Source organism: Anolis carolinensis, chromosome 3, assembly GCF_035594765.1.
Source record: "Anolis carolinensis isolate JA03-04 chromosome 3, rAnoCar3.1.pri, whole genome shotgun sequence".
NCBI classification, from domain to species: Eukaryota; Metazoa; Chordata; class Lepidosauria; order Squamata; family Dactyloidae; genus Anolis; species Anolis carolinensis.
The window spans coordinates 271449201-271468422 of NC_085843.1; the positions used below are offsets into that span (position 1 = coordinate 271449201).

General features: G+C 39.3%; 1 protein-coding gene and 1 long non-coding RNA gene across 9 annotated transcripts in view; one reads left to right on the forward strand and one right to left on the reverse strand.

Moving 5' to 3' along the window:
- nlgn1 (neuroligin 1) overlaps nucleotides 1-19222 on the forward strand; it is an 816109-nt gene that overhangs the window by 697496 nt on the left and 99391 nt on the right. The window lies entirely within an intron of this gene.
- LOC134298056 (uncharacterized) overlaps nucleotides 13784-19222 on the reverse strand; it is a 151380-nt gene continuing 145941 nt past the window's right edge. The window contains exons 2-3 of the long non-coding RNA XR_010005037.1: nucleotides 17688-17809; nucleotides 13784-14631 (exon numbers count right to left, since the gene is read on the reverse strand). This is a non-coding gene — a long non-coding RNA (uncharacterized LOC134298056). The remainder of the gene's footprint in view (nucleotides 14632-17687; nucleotides 17810-19222) is intronic.

A 19222-nucleotide genomic window follows, 5' to 3' on the forward strand; every position in this document is an offset into this window, starting at 1 on the left:
AATTCCAGCTTTTTCCATGTAAAATAAATTCATCCAAGCTTCAAGCTTGCCCTATAGGTTAAATGAAAAGTCAGATTGCCCAAGGTTGTTTTTACCAGATGCAGAACTATGGCAAGGGGGAAAAAATCTTTCTTTTCCATACCCTTTGCTTTTCAGACCCTTACAATTTTGTGCATTGGTGAGGTTGTGACGGACGGGGAGTTGGATTTATGTTTTACTTCAAGCAGCTCTTAGAGATGTATGTTTGAGGTTCATGGTGTGTTTTAGCAGTATAGCTGCTGCAGTGATGATCATTACAAAAATAAATGTTGAACTCCATTCCAGCACTCACTCAGACAATGTTTCAAAATGAATGCTGTTTGGAATGTTTCGTATGATGAGTATGCATAGACCCATAATAACCCTGTCCCTGTAAATAATACATAGCTAAGATAAATGTTGTGTTGTGTGTATTTAGAAAGCTGTCATATTCCACATGAAGCTACCTATATATGAAAATCTGTTTCATTGAGAGTTACTATCAATATACATAACACAGCAGGATCATTTCTATAATGGCAATCTGACTTTGGAATTCTCTTTCCAGTGAGATTTCTCTAACCCTAAAATCCTATTCACGTGTTCTGGATGTAGGATCAAAATCTGCACAAATTGGGAAAATATCTAACTCATTCCACTGCTGACATATTTCTGTCATTCTCTTCAGATGGAGACTCATGGTCTGGCAAGAAGAATCTCCTGTATGCATGCAGGCTGCCAATATAATGTAGAAAATGATTTAGATTTTTTTAAAGATTATGAAACACACAGAGATCAATAGTGGTTAACAGACCAAGGAAGAAAGGGTATGGTGAGTAACCATGTGATGCCCAGTATGTGAAGCCTCTGTGCATAATGAAGATGTTCCTGTTCAGATCAAAACTTTCTACATGATCTTTCTCCCATCTTGGACTTTCCACATAAACCCCAATTGCCTCCAACAGGTCTCACAACCTTTGAGGATGCCTGCCATACAGGCAGGCGAAATGTCAGGAGAAAATGCTTCTGGAACATGGCCATACAGCTTGGAAAACTCACCACAGCCCAGGGATTTCGGCCATGAAATCCTTCGACAACACAGCAGTATCACTATTTTGGAGTCTGGAAAAAATACACTGTGTTGTCGAAGGTTTTCCTGGCTGGAGTCACTGGATTGCTGTAGGTTTTTCGGGCTGTACAGCCATGTTCCAGAATCATTTTCTCCTGACATTTCACCCACATCTATGGCAGGCATCCTCAGAGGTTGAGGTCTGTTAGAGACTGGGGAAGAACCTACAGCCTGAAAAACCTACAGCAATCCAAAAAAAAATACACTGCTTTCTCAAAATGTTAATTGTGTCCCCCCCCCCATTAGTGTTTCTTTGTATTGACTCTTTTATTTTTCAGTGATTGGTTTTGGGGGGGGGGGGGAATGTGCCAAATTACTGTTTACTTACACTTGAAAATTACCTAGGGCCGACCCTGCCTACTTGCAGCGTGTTTAGATAGGTTTTGTGTTTGTTGCTTATTTGTAATATTTTAGATTTCTATTTCTATTTGGATTTTATGAGGTCGAGTGGTCATTTGTATGTTTTGGCATTTTCATTATTAATAATTTTAATTTGTTACCATTTTTCTTTGAGTTTGACACCAAGCATATTCTATATCAGACATTGGAGTGTTAAATACTTACATACATAAATTAGTTAGTCTCTTCTTGTGCCTCAGTGGTTTATATAAACTGCAGATGACTATTAGTGGTTCTCCCAATGTTTTTTTCTTCTTTCTTTTAGCCTACAACTCTCATCAGTTCTAACACAGCTAAGTATGAGACTTTCAGTCAACATCAATCCAAAAAGCATGTTCATCCTTGGTGTCAAGTAAACATAACTTTTCTAAATTTGTACACATCAGTATACACATGAAAAACTCCTATCTAATTGACCATGAGTAGGATACATTGATCCTTAGATCAACGAATTATTCACATGGACATATGAAGCTTTGCCCTTTTTTCTGTTTAAGAGAAGAAATAAGTGAAAGCACAGAACTATCTTATTATACACATGACAATGTACACACAGGGGATATGTTCCTAGACATGAAACTACAGATAATAGCATGTCCCATTGAAATATCCATGACTTCACTCATTTCTTAGGTGATTTTGATTGGGTATATTCTCTGAATGCAGTGGTATTAATGGGGACAGATCATCATTCTTGAACTCAGGGGAACATATTGTTGAGTGGTTGGTTATGTATAGGATTATGCTAGTAGTACTATAAGATTTTGCTATCAGTACAGCACTGTACAATCTTCTGCTTGCTAAGAGGCCAGTGCTGTTCGGTTCAATTGAGTTTACTTCCAGGAATGATTTATTTTTACGTATTCATTTTATTTATAACCAATCTTTCTACAAGCAACCTCAAAGCAGTACAGAGAGGACTTCGCTTTATCTTCACATCAACCATGTGAGATAGGTTAGTTTTAGAGACAGCGACTAGGTTAAGGTTACCCAGGGAGTGCATTGCTCCACTGAGACTCAATCTGGTTTCTTCTGATTGCAGTCTAAGTCTGCATTCAACCTATTTGCTCCTCTTTACATAGAACAATTTCAATAGATTCAGGACTCATTCACACCCTGAGAAGTTGGAAAAATCTGAATATGTTTTCTTATGCTTTCCAACCTTGAGGGAGTAATTCTTTTTTTCCCTTTTTTTAACCTCTCTGTTGATAATCAGGCAGCCTTGCTTAATAATAACCTCTCCTAGGAAAAAGGGGGGTTTGGAGGATGAAATTTGAAATACCCCCCTGACTACGGTGTGCCAAATTTGTCCTTCAAGTTTTGCGGTGACTTTGTTTTAAGCCATTATAAGGGGATAGCCCTCCCAAAGCAAAGCCAGCGCTGTGCTTTTTGAGCTCCTCATACGGATGATCATTAATGCTCATAAAAGAAAGACAAGGACAACATTTCATCAGCTGCCCTTGCTCAGTGTTTGACCTGGATATTATAAGAGAATAGTTTTGCTCCTTCAGCGATAAGAGACGTGCTAGAAAGGATGCACCATACCATAGGGGTATTCAATATGCAAAGGCCACAGGGGTTTCACTTAGCTTAATGAGAATGAGAACTAATAAACCCAGAGTAGAGATGGTATGAAATCTAGATGAAACAGGTAACTTGGAATTTTAGAAGCTTTTCTAATATAGAATCTGGGGAATGAACTGCAAAAGGTCAATGCATTGCAGTGCTGGGAGCAACCCAGCAAGGTAATAATCTATTTATCAGTTCTAATAAAAGAGATTTGAACCTATGTCTCACAGTCAATGGAGAACAGATAAATGATGGAGAATTCCCCCCCCCCCATTAAAAATACTAGAACTCAAAGTTAAAAATACTAGAACTCAGGTTATGCTGGCCTTGCCAAAAATATCACCATGTCAAGAATCGGATGAACAGTTACACCTGGAGAGCCAGTAGAGACAGGTCATTTGTTCTCACAATTCCCCATGATGTTGATATGTACTGGTTTTTTAAAAAAGATTAAAATTACAGGATTTATTGTAAATGTTTACGAGTAGATATGAATGAGCATGTATGAAATTAATAAAATCCTGCATCTTCCTCTTCTTTTTTTGGTGTGTGAAGTCTGTGTGTGGAAATATGTAAGAGAGAATTTCTTCCTTTTTACAGTATATAAATCCACATCTGAAACTCAGTGTGACTGGTGGATCATATAATCATAGTTGGAAGAGACTCCCAAGGGCTATCCAGTCCAATCTTGCAGGATCAAAGCACTTCTAGCAGATGGTCATACAGTTCCTGTTCGAAAACCTCCAAAGAAGAGTCCGCCTCACTCTGTGGAAGTGTATTTTGCCATCAAAAGGTTTTTCCTAATGTTTAGGTGGAATCTCTTTTCTCTAGTTTGAACTGGCCCTTGTGGTCTCTTCAAAGCCTATGATTCTATGAATCCACTAGTTTCTGGAGCAGCAGAAAACAAAGTTGCTTCATCTTCCATATGACATCCCTTCAATTATTTAAACATGGCTATCATGTCACCTCTTAACCTCCTTTTTTCTGGAATGAACATACCCAGCTCCCTAAGCTGCTTCTCATAAGAAATACTTCCAACCTTTTACCATGTTGATCTGGATCTGGATACGGCCCAGCTAGCCAATATACTTCTTGAATTGTTATGCCAAGAAAAGGGCATATTATTCCATGTAAAGTCAGACCAAAGCAGAATAGAGTGGTAATATTAATTCCCATGATCTAGATGCTTTACTTTTATTGATGCAGCCTTAAATTACATTGGTTATTTTAGGTGCTGTATCACACTACTGACTCATGTTCAGCTCTGAGTCTGCTAAGACTCTTAGACCCTCTCACATCTATTATCATCAAGCCAGGATCCAATACGATTCATAAAAGGGGTCTAAGTGTATTATAAGCATTGTAAGAAGAATTTAGAATTCAATTATAGTTTGTCTGCTTTAGATGGAGAGGGTCTCATGGACAATCACTCTTTCCAGTAACATGGGACATAGGTAATGGAGATGGGAAATGCAATTTTTTCAAACAAGTTCAGAAAGTGTTGCTGTTTGTCATTGTATACTATTCATAACCAGACCAATGATCTGATTCAGCAGAAGATATCTACAGATTGTGGGCTAGATATCTTTAGGATTGTAACTCCCATAATCACTCATTCAGGGTGGCCTCTGGCGACGTCATCACAAAGGCCAGACAAAGCATTCCACTTTGGCACCAGACAAGCGGGGCAGGGGCAAATCTGTTGCCCCGTGCAGTACTCCCTCATGGTGATACTCCCATTGGAGCCAGAACAACATGAGCAGGCTCCTGTGTTGTGTGGGTCTGCACCCCGGTTGGGGGCAGGGCCTCCGCCGGAAGTCACATGACATCATATGATGGCCAGCATGGGGCTCCGTCCCCAAGACAGGGTGGAATCATCCTAGGACACTTAAATTGCACTGTCTGATGAGGCCCTGGGAGAAATAGTCAATGATGGCAATGTGTTGTCAGGGTTGTTGTATGTTTTCTGGGCTGTATGGCCATGTTCCAGAAGTATTCTGTCCTGACGTTTCACCTACATCTATGGCAGGCATCCTCAGAGGTTGTGAGGTATGGAGAAACTAGGCAAGGAAGGTTTATATATATCTGTGGGAAGTCCAGGGTGAGGAAAGAACTCTTGTCAGTTAGAAGCCTGTGTAAATGTTGCAGATAATCATCCTAATTTGCATTGAATTGCTACATCTACTAGGCATTCAATGCAATACATCTACAATACATCTACATCTGACCCTGGACTTCCCACAGATATATATATAAACCTTCCTTGCTTAGTTTCCATAGATGTGGGTGAAACGTCAGTTGCCATAGATGTGGGCGAAACGTCAGGTGAGAATACTCCTAGAGCATGGCCATACAGCCCAGAAAACATACAACAACCCAATGATGGCAACTTTCCCAGTCTATGCAACTGCATTGTAAAACCGAAAATTTTACAAAGGATATTTCTATTAATTCCTGGTTATTACAAACATTATCTTAATTTCATTCTGTTATCAGTTCATCTGGATTGTGTTTTCACAGGAGATCAAAACTAAGGATGGCTGCCAACAATCAAATGTTTACTTAAAGAACCACACAGTGAAGGAGGAACAAGCTCATTTAAAAGTCTGAGTTGCCAAATCCTCCAAGAACATGCTGAGCCAGCTTTTTAAGTTGAGGCTTTGTACAAACGCAGATACAGCTATAAACAAAAAATGCCACTAGTTGAGGCCCAAAAGTGTATCTGCTCCTGCTGTTTCCTTCAAGGCTTATGCCGACTTCAAGTATATGCTCCTCCATTATTTATTCCTTATCTACTTTGCTGTCATCTGAGTAATCACAACCCTGCTGGAGATAATGTTGCCATCCTGTAACTCAGAGATAGGAGTTTAGATTCATGTTTCTAATGGTAGTCTATCCTGCTGTAGATTCTTTTGCCTATACTCCCTGTTGAGCTCATAATGTTAATATTTTCCCTATTTACATGGTGCAATTGAAAGTCTATTCACCAAAACTCTCCAGGAAGGAGCTGGTAGAAAAAGCCTCCAAGTTAAAAGTTGGCAACCCTAATAGCATATTTCATTCTTTTCTCTCTTTTTTGGATTTTAATAAATTTAGTATAGGTGACTGCATTATGACTGGGGTTCCAATTACAGTAGATGATAACTGACCATCACATATAATTGGAGACTTGAATTTGAGCACAGATATACTTGATCTGTTAGCCAAATTTTTGATAAACCTTCCTCTACCCGCTTAATAGTCTTAAACATTGAGATCACTAGTAATGTGTGAGGATTTTATTTCACTTTGTTTTTTGTTAGAACTTGCAAATGTGAAAGTTTTTTTTCTTTCAGATAGAAAAAAATGACTATTAAAAAACTGAATAAAGGTAGTCCCCAAGTTTCAAACCAGATAGGTTCTGTAGGTTTGTTCTTAAGTTGAATGTGTTTGTAAGTTGGAACAAGTACATTTTAAAGTATAACATCAGTCATGGATATAGATAGATATAGATATAGATGCTTTGGATAGCAAAGGTAAGGGTTAACACCCTGTGGGGTTTTTTTCTGGTATGTTCCCCTGTTCAGAAGATTTCACTTCAATGTCTGTTTCTGTGATAATTGTAATTTGAAAAATTTGGCTGGTTGTGGAAACAAGAATTGGTGATAAAGCTTCAGTTGAGACACCTTTTCAGGAGTGAATTACCCTTCCAAGGGGTAAATTTCTCTCACTTTCTGTTGTCTCACCCCATTCTTAACTATGAGTCATTTGTAAGTTGGATGTTTGTAACTCGGGGACTACCTGTATAGGAAAGACCGAGACTCATAAATGTGTCCATTTAGACACTTAGCAGTGGGTGTTTAGTCTAATGACCTCATCAGACAGAGTACTTCTTGGTGTTATGTGTCAGTTTGTCTTTACTTTTGTGACAGAACTCACTGGCTCCCATCCCACAATGTAGCGCTACTACATCAGAGGCTTCCTACGTTATATTGGATCAATTGGGGAAGGGGACGGGCAGCTGACACTTCCCCCGTGGGATGGAGCAACACGTAAGTTGGGCAATGTGGAGATGAGGCTATGAATTCCCCACACCCCTCAATGGGCACTACCAGATTTGCCCAATGTGTGGTGATTTCATCGGCCCACATAAGATTGAAAGTTTCATACCCTGCATATTCAATGACTTTCTTTCTCGAATTAATGCTAACCTTCAACATGTGGATTCAGACAGGTACAAACAAGTTCCTTCCCATACTGGGAATTGATAATTTATTGAACTTGGTCAGTATACATAGGAGATAATCTCTTTTCAGTTTGTTTTTGAAGAATCTTTCAAAATTTGCTAGAACTTGGACAGGCAGCTATGAAAGACCTAGAAAAGATCCTGATGTGTAAATGTTTATCATTGAATAGTAAAGTTAAGATGGAGCATGCCATCATATTCCCTATTTCTATATATGGTTCTGAAAGTTGGACAGTGAAAAAAAGCTGTTTCAGATGTAATGCTGGAGAACTGTGTATACCATGGACTGCTAAAAATACTAATAAATTGGTCCTAGAACATTCAGGCCTGAACTTCCCCTAGAAGTCAGGATGACTAAACTGAGACTGGTGTACTTTGATCACATCATGAGAAGAGATGGCTCAATAGACAATATGACAATGCTTGGTAAAGCAAAAGCTGTGTTCAAGATGGATCAATTCAATCAGGGAAGCAACAGTCTGGAATGTGCAAGATTGAGTAGAGCTGTTGAGAACAGGTTTGATTTGGAGAGCTTTCATTCATAGAGTTATCATGGGTCAAAGATGACTTAGCAATAAAGAATAATAATCAAATTTTGTACCAGCTTTCATGTTCAGGAGGAAAATAACACTCAGGGTCCAGCTTCATCCATTTAAATGTATGTGACCTTGGTGTTCAGGAGTTGTGATTGCATTCTGTGGAGTGTATGAAGATCTGGTGAATTTATGTTATGGACACTCATTTCCTTGTGCTGAATTTAATCAAAAACATTGTTGCAGTAGCATAAAAGCACTGATCATGTTAAATATCTTTTTCCAAAAATCTTTCATTTTTGTGTAAGAAGAATTAATGATATGTAGCATAGTAAAGTAGATCAGAGTAGGGAATGAGAACTATCATCTTAAGCATATATCAGGTCTTCCAATGGATGAGTAAAAAATTTCAGAACTTTCTTTATAACTCTGTACCACCCCCATTGTGTGCTTATCCCTGCTGTGGAACTGAAAGAGGCCTGCTTATGCAGGAGGACAAAAAGAGGGGTAATGAATCATGAAATGAGCCCATTTTGTTCAATAAGGCCCACTTTCAGCTTTCTTTCCACATGGGAAAATAGCCATTCACACAAAAAAATGGTGCAGAATCACTGCATTGAGAATAGTCCAAGGACAGTAGGGCATGGTGGATAAAAAACCCCTTTGTGTTTCAGATGGTGTGACAAAATTTTATTTAACAATAGGGATGTTTTAAAAATAAACAATGAGTGTGGAACATAGACATTTTTTCTGGGCGAGAGATACTTTTAATTCACGTGTAAGTTACGCATGTTACTGTGACATGTAATAAGAGAAAGGTAGCCTTATCCCCTCCACCTTGGCCACATTCTGATATTTCTTGGCCACAGATGTCCTGGTTTTCATCCGGGAATTGTTGGAGCATATGGCATACAAAGAGGGAAAAATATTTTAAATGAAGAATCTGCTAAGTAATATCTGGAAATATGGTGAAAGGCTCAATTGTGTTGGATGATTACATTGTTCCCTCCATGTCCTTTCAGGGATTGACCCATTCCAGTTGTGACAATACCAGAATCCTCATGGTGCAGAAGGATGGCAGATGATTCCACTGCACCATAGAACCCAGTGAGACCTAGAGGTATTGACTTATAGGGCTGTGCACAGATTTGTTTTTCAAAATGGGCTCTGGATGATTTGGCATTTTTGGTTACTGGATCTCCTGTAACAGCATGGATAGTTTGGTCATGTTTTTTTCAGACACAACAAAAAACATGGCTGCCAAAAAAGCTTCTTTTGGTTTCTTTCAACTACATGTGGAGCACAGAAAGGCAGTCACACATTGCCATGGGTTTCCCTGTGAGACTGTGACCCCTGTTGCCTGTCTGAACCAATCAGAAGAAGAAAGTCGCTGACGTACTAGCTAGCTGCATCGCTGCTTTTAGGATCGCTTCACTTTCTAATCTTTTTCTTTGGTAAATTAATTTAATATTCTTAGTTTATAATATCTTTCATTCCTTTTTTTAAAAAAAAACTATTTGACTAGGAAGTGATTATTGCAAATTCCATAACCTATTGCATAAGCTATAACTGCACCCAGTCTATGAGCACATATCCTTTTGGCAAATGTAAATCTCCTTGAATATGTGGAGACCACCTTTTGAAAACCACTAGTCAAGAAAAGCATGAACTTGTTAGAAGTCAACTCTTTTGAACAAGTGATATTCATAAGCATTCATGCAATGGCAACACAGGTAACTCAGCTGTTAAACTGAAGAACCATGTCTTTAAACTGCCAAGGACAAAGACATGTCACTACAAAAATATATTTGGTTAGCAGAGGATGGTCTTTTCTTTTCACCTGAAGTTGCTCAAAAGATATACACTTCCTTTAAACCTCTTAGTTTAAAAAATGCACTCAGAGATAAAAAACAAATTCCTTTTTGAAAAATAATGTATCTTCTTTACTCATAAACAACTTATATTAATTCACTATACAAGCACATTTCTTATTAAAGTTCAGTTATAGGTAAGATGTAGCCCTTCTCTCTGTGTTGTGAACACAGGGTATCATTCTTAATCAATTGTCCATAGTCTTTAATATAACTGTACGCACTGAAGTCCATAATCATACTGTAACCATTGAAGTCTTAAACAGACTTCTCCACTGAAGTCCAAACAGCAATATGCATCCATCCACTTCCTCTGATGCATAACTGCACATAAAGTGGAGTCTTGAGTCTGCACATGCTCAATACAATCTCATGTCTATAACTCTTCCCACACCAAAGAGTCAAACTGGCAAATATAGAATATAGAATACAGGTTGGCAAATATATACATTAACAAATAAAATAGTGAGCGGCTTGGGAGGTTGCTATTTCCAACAGTGATGGTGGGCCTGCTTTTGGGGTGTCTGTGGAAGAGCATTTGGGAGGGGGTATTCGTTTAAATATTGGGGTGGTTTACTGAAGGATATCCCTTGAGTATCCATGGGGAGAATTCAATTCCCAGCCATATCTTTTTGCTTCTCTCTGTACTCAGTCCTGCACCTTCTCCCCCCCCCCAAAAAAAAACCTTCAAAAATTACAAAAAAAACCCCTTTCTTCTTCTCATTCACTTCATTGACTGACTGTCATTTATTTCTCTCCCCTGCCCCACCTTCAAGCTCGTATACTCCTGTCCCAGTTCACCTGGCTTGCATGTGTGTGTGTGTGTGTGTGTGCCCACTGGCTTGTGTACTCCTGCACCAGTTTAGCAATGCAGCCTTCTTCCCCCAAAACAATTCTTTATAAAAATATTAAAAGTCCCTGTAAGTTGTTTGACTCCCTCTTGTATTTTTCTTGTGGCTTCTGTGTGTGTGCACTCCTTCTCTCATACAAAAATCCTGAGCCTACCCCCCCTCCCCCCTCTCTCTTTCTCTCGCTCTCTCTCTCTCTCTATATATATATATAGTGTGTGTGTGTGTGTCCGTGTGTGGGTGTCCCTGTGATGTGGGAGTTGCTGGGTCAAGTGGTAAGGCTTTCAGGGGAGCAAAAGCCAGCGGAAGAGGGAGAGGTACTACTGAATCTCAATCAGATCCTCCCACATGATACCTTTTTGGCTCTTTAAGATTTTATTTTTAGCAAGTTTAAAAATTTCCTTAAAATCAGTGGATGACCCAAATGTTCTGAAACTTGGGGGGCTAGCAGTGGTAAATGTGTCCTCCAAGTGTGGCCATTTCATTCTGATAGCCAAGGGGAGCCTCGAAATCCCCCTATTGCCATCAATGGGCCAGATCTTCCCAGAGCGAAAAAGGATCTTCCAGCTGCCAAATCGAAAAAAAAGGATTTTGCCCTCCCAAATTTAGGCAGCTCCTGAAAAACAGAAGGGGGGCCACCCAAAATCCAGACACCAAAAACAGCATGGGGTTTACCTGAATTACACACCCCTATTGACTTACAGGGTTCCATTGCTAAAGGGAATGATGAAAAGGGTGAGCTATTTTCTGCATGTCTGGTAACACTTTTATTTATTTATTTATTTACAGCATTTATATTCCGCCCTTCTCACCCCAAAGGGGACTCAGGGCGGATCACATTACACATATAGGCAAACATTCAATGCCTTTTAACATAGAACAAAGACAAGACAAACACAGGCTCCGAGCGGGCCTTGAACTCATGACCTCCTGGTCAGAGTGATTCATTGCAGCTGGTTGCAGCTGGCTTGCTCTCCAGCCTGCGCCACAGCCCGGGCCAATTTTAACAGTTTGAACCACAGTAGCTGCTGTGATCATTTTCCATGGCTTATTCAATATGGAGGTTTGAGAGCTGCATGCTACTCAGGGGCCACACTTTGCCCATCAATGCTGTACAGATAACTTCAGCAAATTATAATTGCCAACATTATGTGTGTGTTGAACTGGCATGGGATGGATATGTTAGAACTGTACACGTGTCCTGAATAGAGTCAATGAAATTTGCTATGTCTCTTGCTTTTGATCACTTAATTTGCCTCTACCTAGTGGCATTAATCCCAGCAGTTTTATATCCTATGCTCCATTTGTCCCAATTTAGTCTGGACAGGCATGATTTTCCATGCCTTTCCTGGGGGGAATCACTGCTCTAGTAAAAATCAATGTTCTTCTCCTTTTAATTTAAATATTCATCCTCTAGCTCTGGGTGTCTCTCTATATTGAGCTTGATTACAACCTCTATGGAAGTTGTTTAGACTGAACAATGGAAATGAACACACTCTTTTTTTTTTTTACTCCCCCATCCCATGGGATATTCCTTTAATTTATACTGGTAATCAGAAAGATCAGCCGAATCCATCTCAAAAAGCTAAGCAAACAGTAGTCCATGGACTGAGGAACAATAAGGTGATTTCTATCCTTATTATCTGGAATTTCAATATCTTACAGACTCATCATTTTTGTTTAGATTCCTCTTAAACATTCCAACTGATACATAGTTGGTACATAATTTGACTTTTCAGTGGGCTCAAAGAGTTTTCAGTGGAATGGAATGAACTCCCAGGCAAGATTAAAGCTTTGCAGATTTTGGTAGAGTCATGGGTACAACTTACTCTTTGTTGTAAGGAACTATCATTATCACTTTTCAGGTTACAGTTTTGGTCTTATTGAGGGTAGTCTTCTATGTGTTGACTCCTATCATGACATTCTTGTTGGCTCCACCTCTTTAGGAACATATACTAAAATATCTGGTCAGGCTAATATGAATTCACATTCCAGACTAGTATCCATATTGTTCTTTTACAGGAAAAGCAACAGGGTAGTGTGACAATTTTAAAATTAACAAATGTATTGTTGGGGAAGATCTTATGGACCAAATCATGTTATAATCTACACAAAATAGGTTCGTTTTTCCATATCTGCGATTTTTAGTTCCTTTTGATTTGCCTCCAGTGTTAATACCTTCTTGCTTACAGTTCCATAATGTAAGTAGGATGGATCTGAGAGTATTCAGTGCAGGAACCCCAGAGCCTTGCAGGATTGAAGAGTCTGAGAACATTGTTCTAGCAACTTTATTTCACACATTTAAAAAAGATAGTGAAGTATATAACAACAAAAGGTATCATAGGCCTCTTCTACACTGCCAGATAACAAAGTTATCAAAGCAAAAAATCCACATTATCTGATTTGAACTGTATTATCTTAGTCTACACCGCCATATAATCCAGTTAAAAGCAGATGTGGATTTTATACAGCTGTGTAGAAGTGACCCAAGATTCATAATGAGAGCCAAAGTTTAGATGAAAGGAGATTCCACCTGAACATCAGGAAGAACTTCCTCACTGTGAGAGCTGTTCGACAGTGGAACTCTCTCCCCAGGGCCGTGGTGGAGGCTCCTTCCTTGGAGGCTTTTAAGCAGAGGCTGGATGGCCATCTGTCGGGGGTGCTTTGAATGCGATTTCCTGCTTCTTAGCAGGGGGTTGGACTAGATGGCCCATGTGGTCTCTTCCAACTCTACTATTCTATGATTCTATGATTCTATGAGGATGTGAAGATAATACTGTTCAAAGTATGAAAGAATTCTAGATTTTCATGAAAATGAAAACAACGAATGCCCCTGGAATAGATCATCGGATTTGTAATCTATTTTATTCCAATAATGTCTGAAGATCACTGATTTGCTAGTCAGAGAAGACTCTACAGGTGGCACTGTTGCCAATGAAAAGGAAAGGGCACAGCCATGTTGAATTCTGCTCCCCTTTCCTGTAATATTTTATCAATATAATGATATATTGATGTTATGATATTATCCCAAATGTAGTCATGTCATTGAGAATCAGTCTTAGTAAAACTCGTATAAAATCTTCCTCGTCCATTTTTGAATATCACAAAGCATCACAGATTTTGGGTGCTTCTCTGGGTAGAGCAGAGGTGTGAAGGCACAGAGTTTCACAGGATGAGATAATCACATAACCCATTTTTTGCAAGTGTTTATTTTCTCATTTCAATGTTTTATATATTATCTATACCATTTTTGTTCTCTGTTGAATCAGGTCCGAATTGTTTGAATAACTCTTTTGAGAGTGTTGGATGAAAACAGATTTTCATGTGACTGACAGCTGTGAAAATTGAAGTATCTACCTACATACCTCCTTAGTTGAGAAGATTACTCATAAACTGCTTTAAAAATCCTGCATGATGAAAGTGTTAAGCCTTCAGGCAATGAAGATAAGAGATGTAATTTGATGGGACTTACCTATAATGTATAAAAAAGCAAGTTTACTTAATTGGTGCTGTAGCAGCGGCAGGATAGTTCAACAGGGAAAAAATGAAGGAAAAAGGCTGCTGAGAATTCCCATATCTAGATAGTTCTTTGGTTCTAAATGTGAATATTGTCTTCTTAGAAATTCTGTAGGTCTGGCTTGGACATTGTTCCCCCCTCCATGTCCCCCCCCCTCCTTTCTCTGTCACAATATAATAATGGGAGGTTTCAAGGGTTCTTAAACCAATTTCCCATTCCAACTGAGCTGGAAAACTGTGGTTCAACCCCTGACTTCTATATGGAATATCAATCCAGGATATCAAAACATAGTTCTAAAATTATTATTCTTAAATGTCATTGTTGGTATTTTTCTTTTCATATATATGGATGGCTGGGTGATTTCTTTTTTCTGTAAACAACAACTTACACTTGCATTTTGATGAAATGGAGGCAGCTTTTCAATTCTGGCATAAACACATACCGGTTTTGACATTTTAATGTCCCCCGTGCCTGTCTTATCTTCATTGTGTTCATTTCTGCTCAAAAAAGGGAATGGGCACTCTGGAAAGGAAGGAGTTGAAGACGAAGAAATGTTCCATTAGACCTCCTTGGCAGAATTTGTAACAGGGCTGCTAACCAGGTCTATGTGCAGGAGGAGAAGTGTTACAACCAGTTCTCTGGTTTACCAAAAATGATGGCTTTACCAAAGAAAGGGGGAAAACAACCCAACATGTTTGGATGTAGGCAATTATATACCCAAAATGGGAAATGGGCAGTGAATTTAAGAATGACGACTGGCCTCCAGTATTGTGGCAATATAGTCATTACAAGAAGTTATGGATTTGTAACTGCTCCATTTCCAGCAATGCTACATATTTATGATCATGACACTATTGTCATGTTTATAAATGTCCCCTCCAAATCTATCTGAATACCCAGCAGCCATGTTGAGTGATGAAAGTCTGTTCAGGTTGCAACTGGAGCACAGCTGGACTTCCCAACTGCCTCCTGATCACGAGGGAGGCTTCAATAATCATCACCCTCCTGTTGCAATTCTTCATAGCAGCCTCACTCCAATGATAAGGGACTGAAATCCTCATCTACTCTGCCCCAGTCACCAGGTGAACAAAAATATTGCCCAGTGTGGCTGCTTGCAATTAAGGTGGGTTTGGAGGGTCAGCTCAGGAAAAGTCACTTAATTACACATACATAACTTAGTAATGTAGGATTTTCATGTATTTATTCTTTTGCCCAGAATTTTTTAGCTCTTTATAATGGAGAAAGTTGGTCACCATGGTATCTAGGTTATTTGATCTACCTCACTCAACCTAAACAATTACTATTCTGTGAGAAGTGGAGTAAATTTAATCTGATATCTCCTGTTCCATTTAAAAATTGTCCAGAACACCTTAGAGGTGTTCTAACAGGATGAAAACTTGTCCAGGAGTGAAAACAGTAGTATAGTATAGGAAGAGGAACCAATGCCATGGATTTCCAGGGGAGAAAAGAAAATCGGAAGTAAAAGGATTTGATAGTCTGCCCTTATTTAAAAACCTTTGCAGTGGATAAGATGTAAAGGTATAATGTTGTTCTGAGGGCCCTTCTACACTGCCCAAAAATGCGAGAGGGATTGGCATTTAAAATTCCAATTCCACTCACATTTAGGACCACACACCATATTTAGAACCAAATCCCTGCCTTTCTGGCTGGAGGATGGCCAGATACTTACCCATGTCAATCCATTTCCTATGCCACTGTTGTAGTTGGGTCAAGGGGCAGCTCTGGTACTACTGCTAGTAGGAGAAAAAGGGATAACAGGGAACAGGTGTCTGATGAAGAACAGCAAGTGAAAAGGATTCGTGAAATACTTATGGCTCCCTCTGACGATGAAACGTTTGAAGGATTCTCTAGTGGGGAAGAGGAGATGCTAGAGGATGATGAGTTGACAGAGAGTAGAGGGATTAAAAGGTCAACTCGGGAGCAAGAGTCTGATGGGGAGAGGGAAAGAAAGAAGATCCGGGAAATACTTATGGCTCCCACGGAAGATGAAACGTTTGAGGGTTTTTCCGGGGATGATGGGTCTGGGAGTGAGATGGAGAATGCTGATTGGACTCAAGTAAGTGTGGATGATGAGCCAGCTCATGGAGCTGCACCAGGGGATTGGCAAGCCTCTCATACTTCTGGGACATGGGGAGATCTAAGTCTTGAATGGAGATGGATGGACTGGAGAGATGAGGGGCGAGGCCGTCTAACACGATCAAGATTAGCTGCAAGGAATAAGGAGAGGGCGGAGGTCTCATCAGGATCAGACTCCGATGAGTAAGTTAAAAGTGGAGTTTGGAGAATGGTTGCCTTGCAGAAGGCAAGGTGTCTTTTGGGATGTTGCTCTGTTGCTGCCTGTCTCCTTGGGTCCTGGCTGTACAGCTTCGTGTGTTCCTGTGTCTGGTCTACTTCCTGGATTGGCATTCCTGGCTCTTCGACTCCAGTCTGTTCCTTGGCAACGACTTTGCTTGCTCCCGTTTCAGCGTTTCCTTCTCTGGCAATCCGTTTGGTGTTCCTGGCTCTTCGACTCCGGTCTGTTTCCTGGTGACAACAATTTGCTCCTGCTACAGTGTTCTCTGCTTTGGCGCCCCGTTTGGTGTTCCGTTTGGCTCTTCTGGCTCTTCGACTCTGGTTTGCTTCTCGACAATGGCTTTGGACATCCCCAGCGGTTTCTAGCTTTGCTTTAAAAGCAGTTAGCTCTTTTTGACTCTCTGTGCCACAACGTTGCATGGCGTTTGTTTTCTGGAAAGTTTTGACTGTGTTTAAACCAGATTATCCAGCTAGATAATCTGGATTATCTTTCTACTCCTGTTTTAGTGCCTTTTTGTTGCTGAGACTACTTCCTTTTGTTCTTAACACTAAGGCTAAGTGCTTTTTGAGTTCAACTTCTCATTTAATAAATGTTTGTTAACACTATTTGTGCATGTGGCACTTTAAGAGGAGTCTGTGACTTGACAACCACATTGTGCGGTTGTTTCAGATGGGGCCTGAGGGAAATCTGGGGATAGAGGGATTAGCAATAGTCGTTTTGCCTATTGATTCCACTCAAAATGATGCTGCATCAAGAAATAACATTGCTCCATGGTTTTCTGTGGAATTAAAATGGCACCTGGAATTTTTAATCTCAGTTTCCAAGTAGTTCTGAACACTGTCAGTACCAAATTCTAACTTTTCTCAGGTTTCCTTAAAAAGCTTGAACTAAGTATGGACTTTTCAAAATGAGAGAATTACAATTCTAAAAACGGTTACTGGAATTATGCTCAGCACTACCTGACTCATCTTTTCCCAGACAATTGCAGACCTGAACTGTTTCTGTCCCAGCTTAATTGGCCTGTTCTATCTTTGAAGAGACTCTGTTAGTCATTTTCATCATGTAAAGATAATTTAATGTTCTACTGAAATTCTAGGATTGTCCATACTGTTCCACTCAATGTTATTGCATATGCCGCCATTCTTATTGTCCACATAATGTGGGTGTCTTTATGTTCCTGGCCCTAACATTTATGGAAATAGACAATTTATATGGAGGCATTCATCAAAAAAATATAATAATGCTGTTCTGTAACTTTACTTACAATAGTCCATTTCTGAAATATTTCTTACTCTGAGCCACAGTAAAAGGTTGGCGTCCTCACAACCCAGAAAAGTGGTCCTCTTCCTCCTCCTCCCCCTCCTTCATCTTCTTTTTCTTCAGGACCTAGATGAAAAGAACTCCAAATTATTAATATACACATACACAATGTCCCAAAAATGTTACGATCTTTAGCAGCTAGTGCTAGATATAGTAATTAATTATTTGAAAACTTATTAGTTTGTCTGTTTATTGAATTCATACCCCATCTTTCTTCCAGAAAGATAATTCTTTATTATTGAAATATTGAATTATGTTAAAGGTATACATGTTATTTGAAAAAATGCAAAATTGGGGGGGGGGGTACTTTGTATATATCTTTAAAATCTGGAGAGAGAGAAGGGGGGTGGGAGAAGTGAACCTGAGATCCAATGAACTGGGGCTTTAATGGACACTTTATAAAGGATTCTTTTAATTTTGGATGTGAATTCTCCTTTATCTGTTTAATTTTTCATCTTTAACAGCCAAGTGGCTTTAAAGTCTCTCATGATATCTTCATACTTGGAGATAATTGTGCCTGTTGATTTTAGTCACTACATGTGATGAGAATTTGATTTTTCACTATGTAACATGCAATGGATATGTTCTGTGACAGAACTACATCTTTGCAAGTGTGTCAGATTTGCATGGGAGGAGGTAGCAGTAGAAATAGATTGTGTTTTGTATGAATAATCAACTGGCAGTGTTTGCACAAATTAAGTGTCAAGCTACAATATTTTTTGCACAAAAAATTAACATCTTTACAGAAATATTGCATTCTGCATTGATGTTTCTGTTTTCTCCACAAAAAGTGTGAAACTTGCAAAATATATTTCCCAAACTAAAACTGTCTTTAAAAACTATATTTTGCAGCAAGAAGAAAATTGCTAAAATTACTCATGGCTTCCTTCAAGAATAAAGTTAGTGACTATGTACATCCCTAGTTACATTACAGCCAAGCTACCATCTCAGTGATATGACAGAAGGGCAGAACACTGATCCGTGAAGCAGGGATAGAGTTAATAAAGTTATTTTGGATTACAACTCCCAGATTCTCCCAGCCAGGACAGAAAATACCCTGAAGTAACCTGCCCCATGTAGATTCATAGTTATACTGAAACAGTTGATGGTCCACTTATCCCTGTATTGACTACTGCATCCCTGTATTGACTACTGTGGCAGTCTGAAGTCTCAGCAGATATCTTCTTTAGTTCTTCAACTTGAGCACTTTTAACAGGGAACACCATGGATTGAACTTGATACATGGCACAATTTTTACTCCATCAGAAAGCATTGCCAAAATTAGAAAGACAATCACTGACCGAAGTCTCTTATTACATTTTTTAAAAATCAGAGACTATAATTTGTCACTGGGTAATTGAATGTGCTTACCTAATCACTATGCACTTTAGTGGCCATTTGGTCACTGCCAAACTAGGCTATTTGTCAATGGGGATGTTAAGGATAGTGACCTTTCCACAGATTATAACTTGCCTAAAG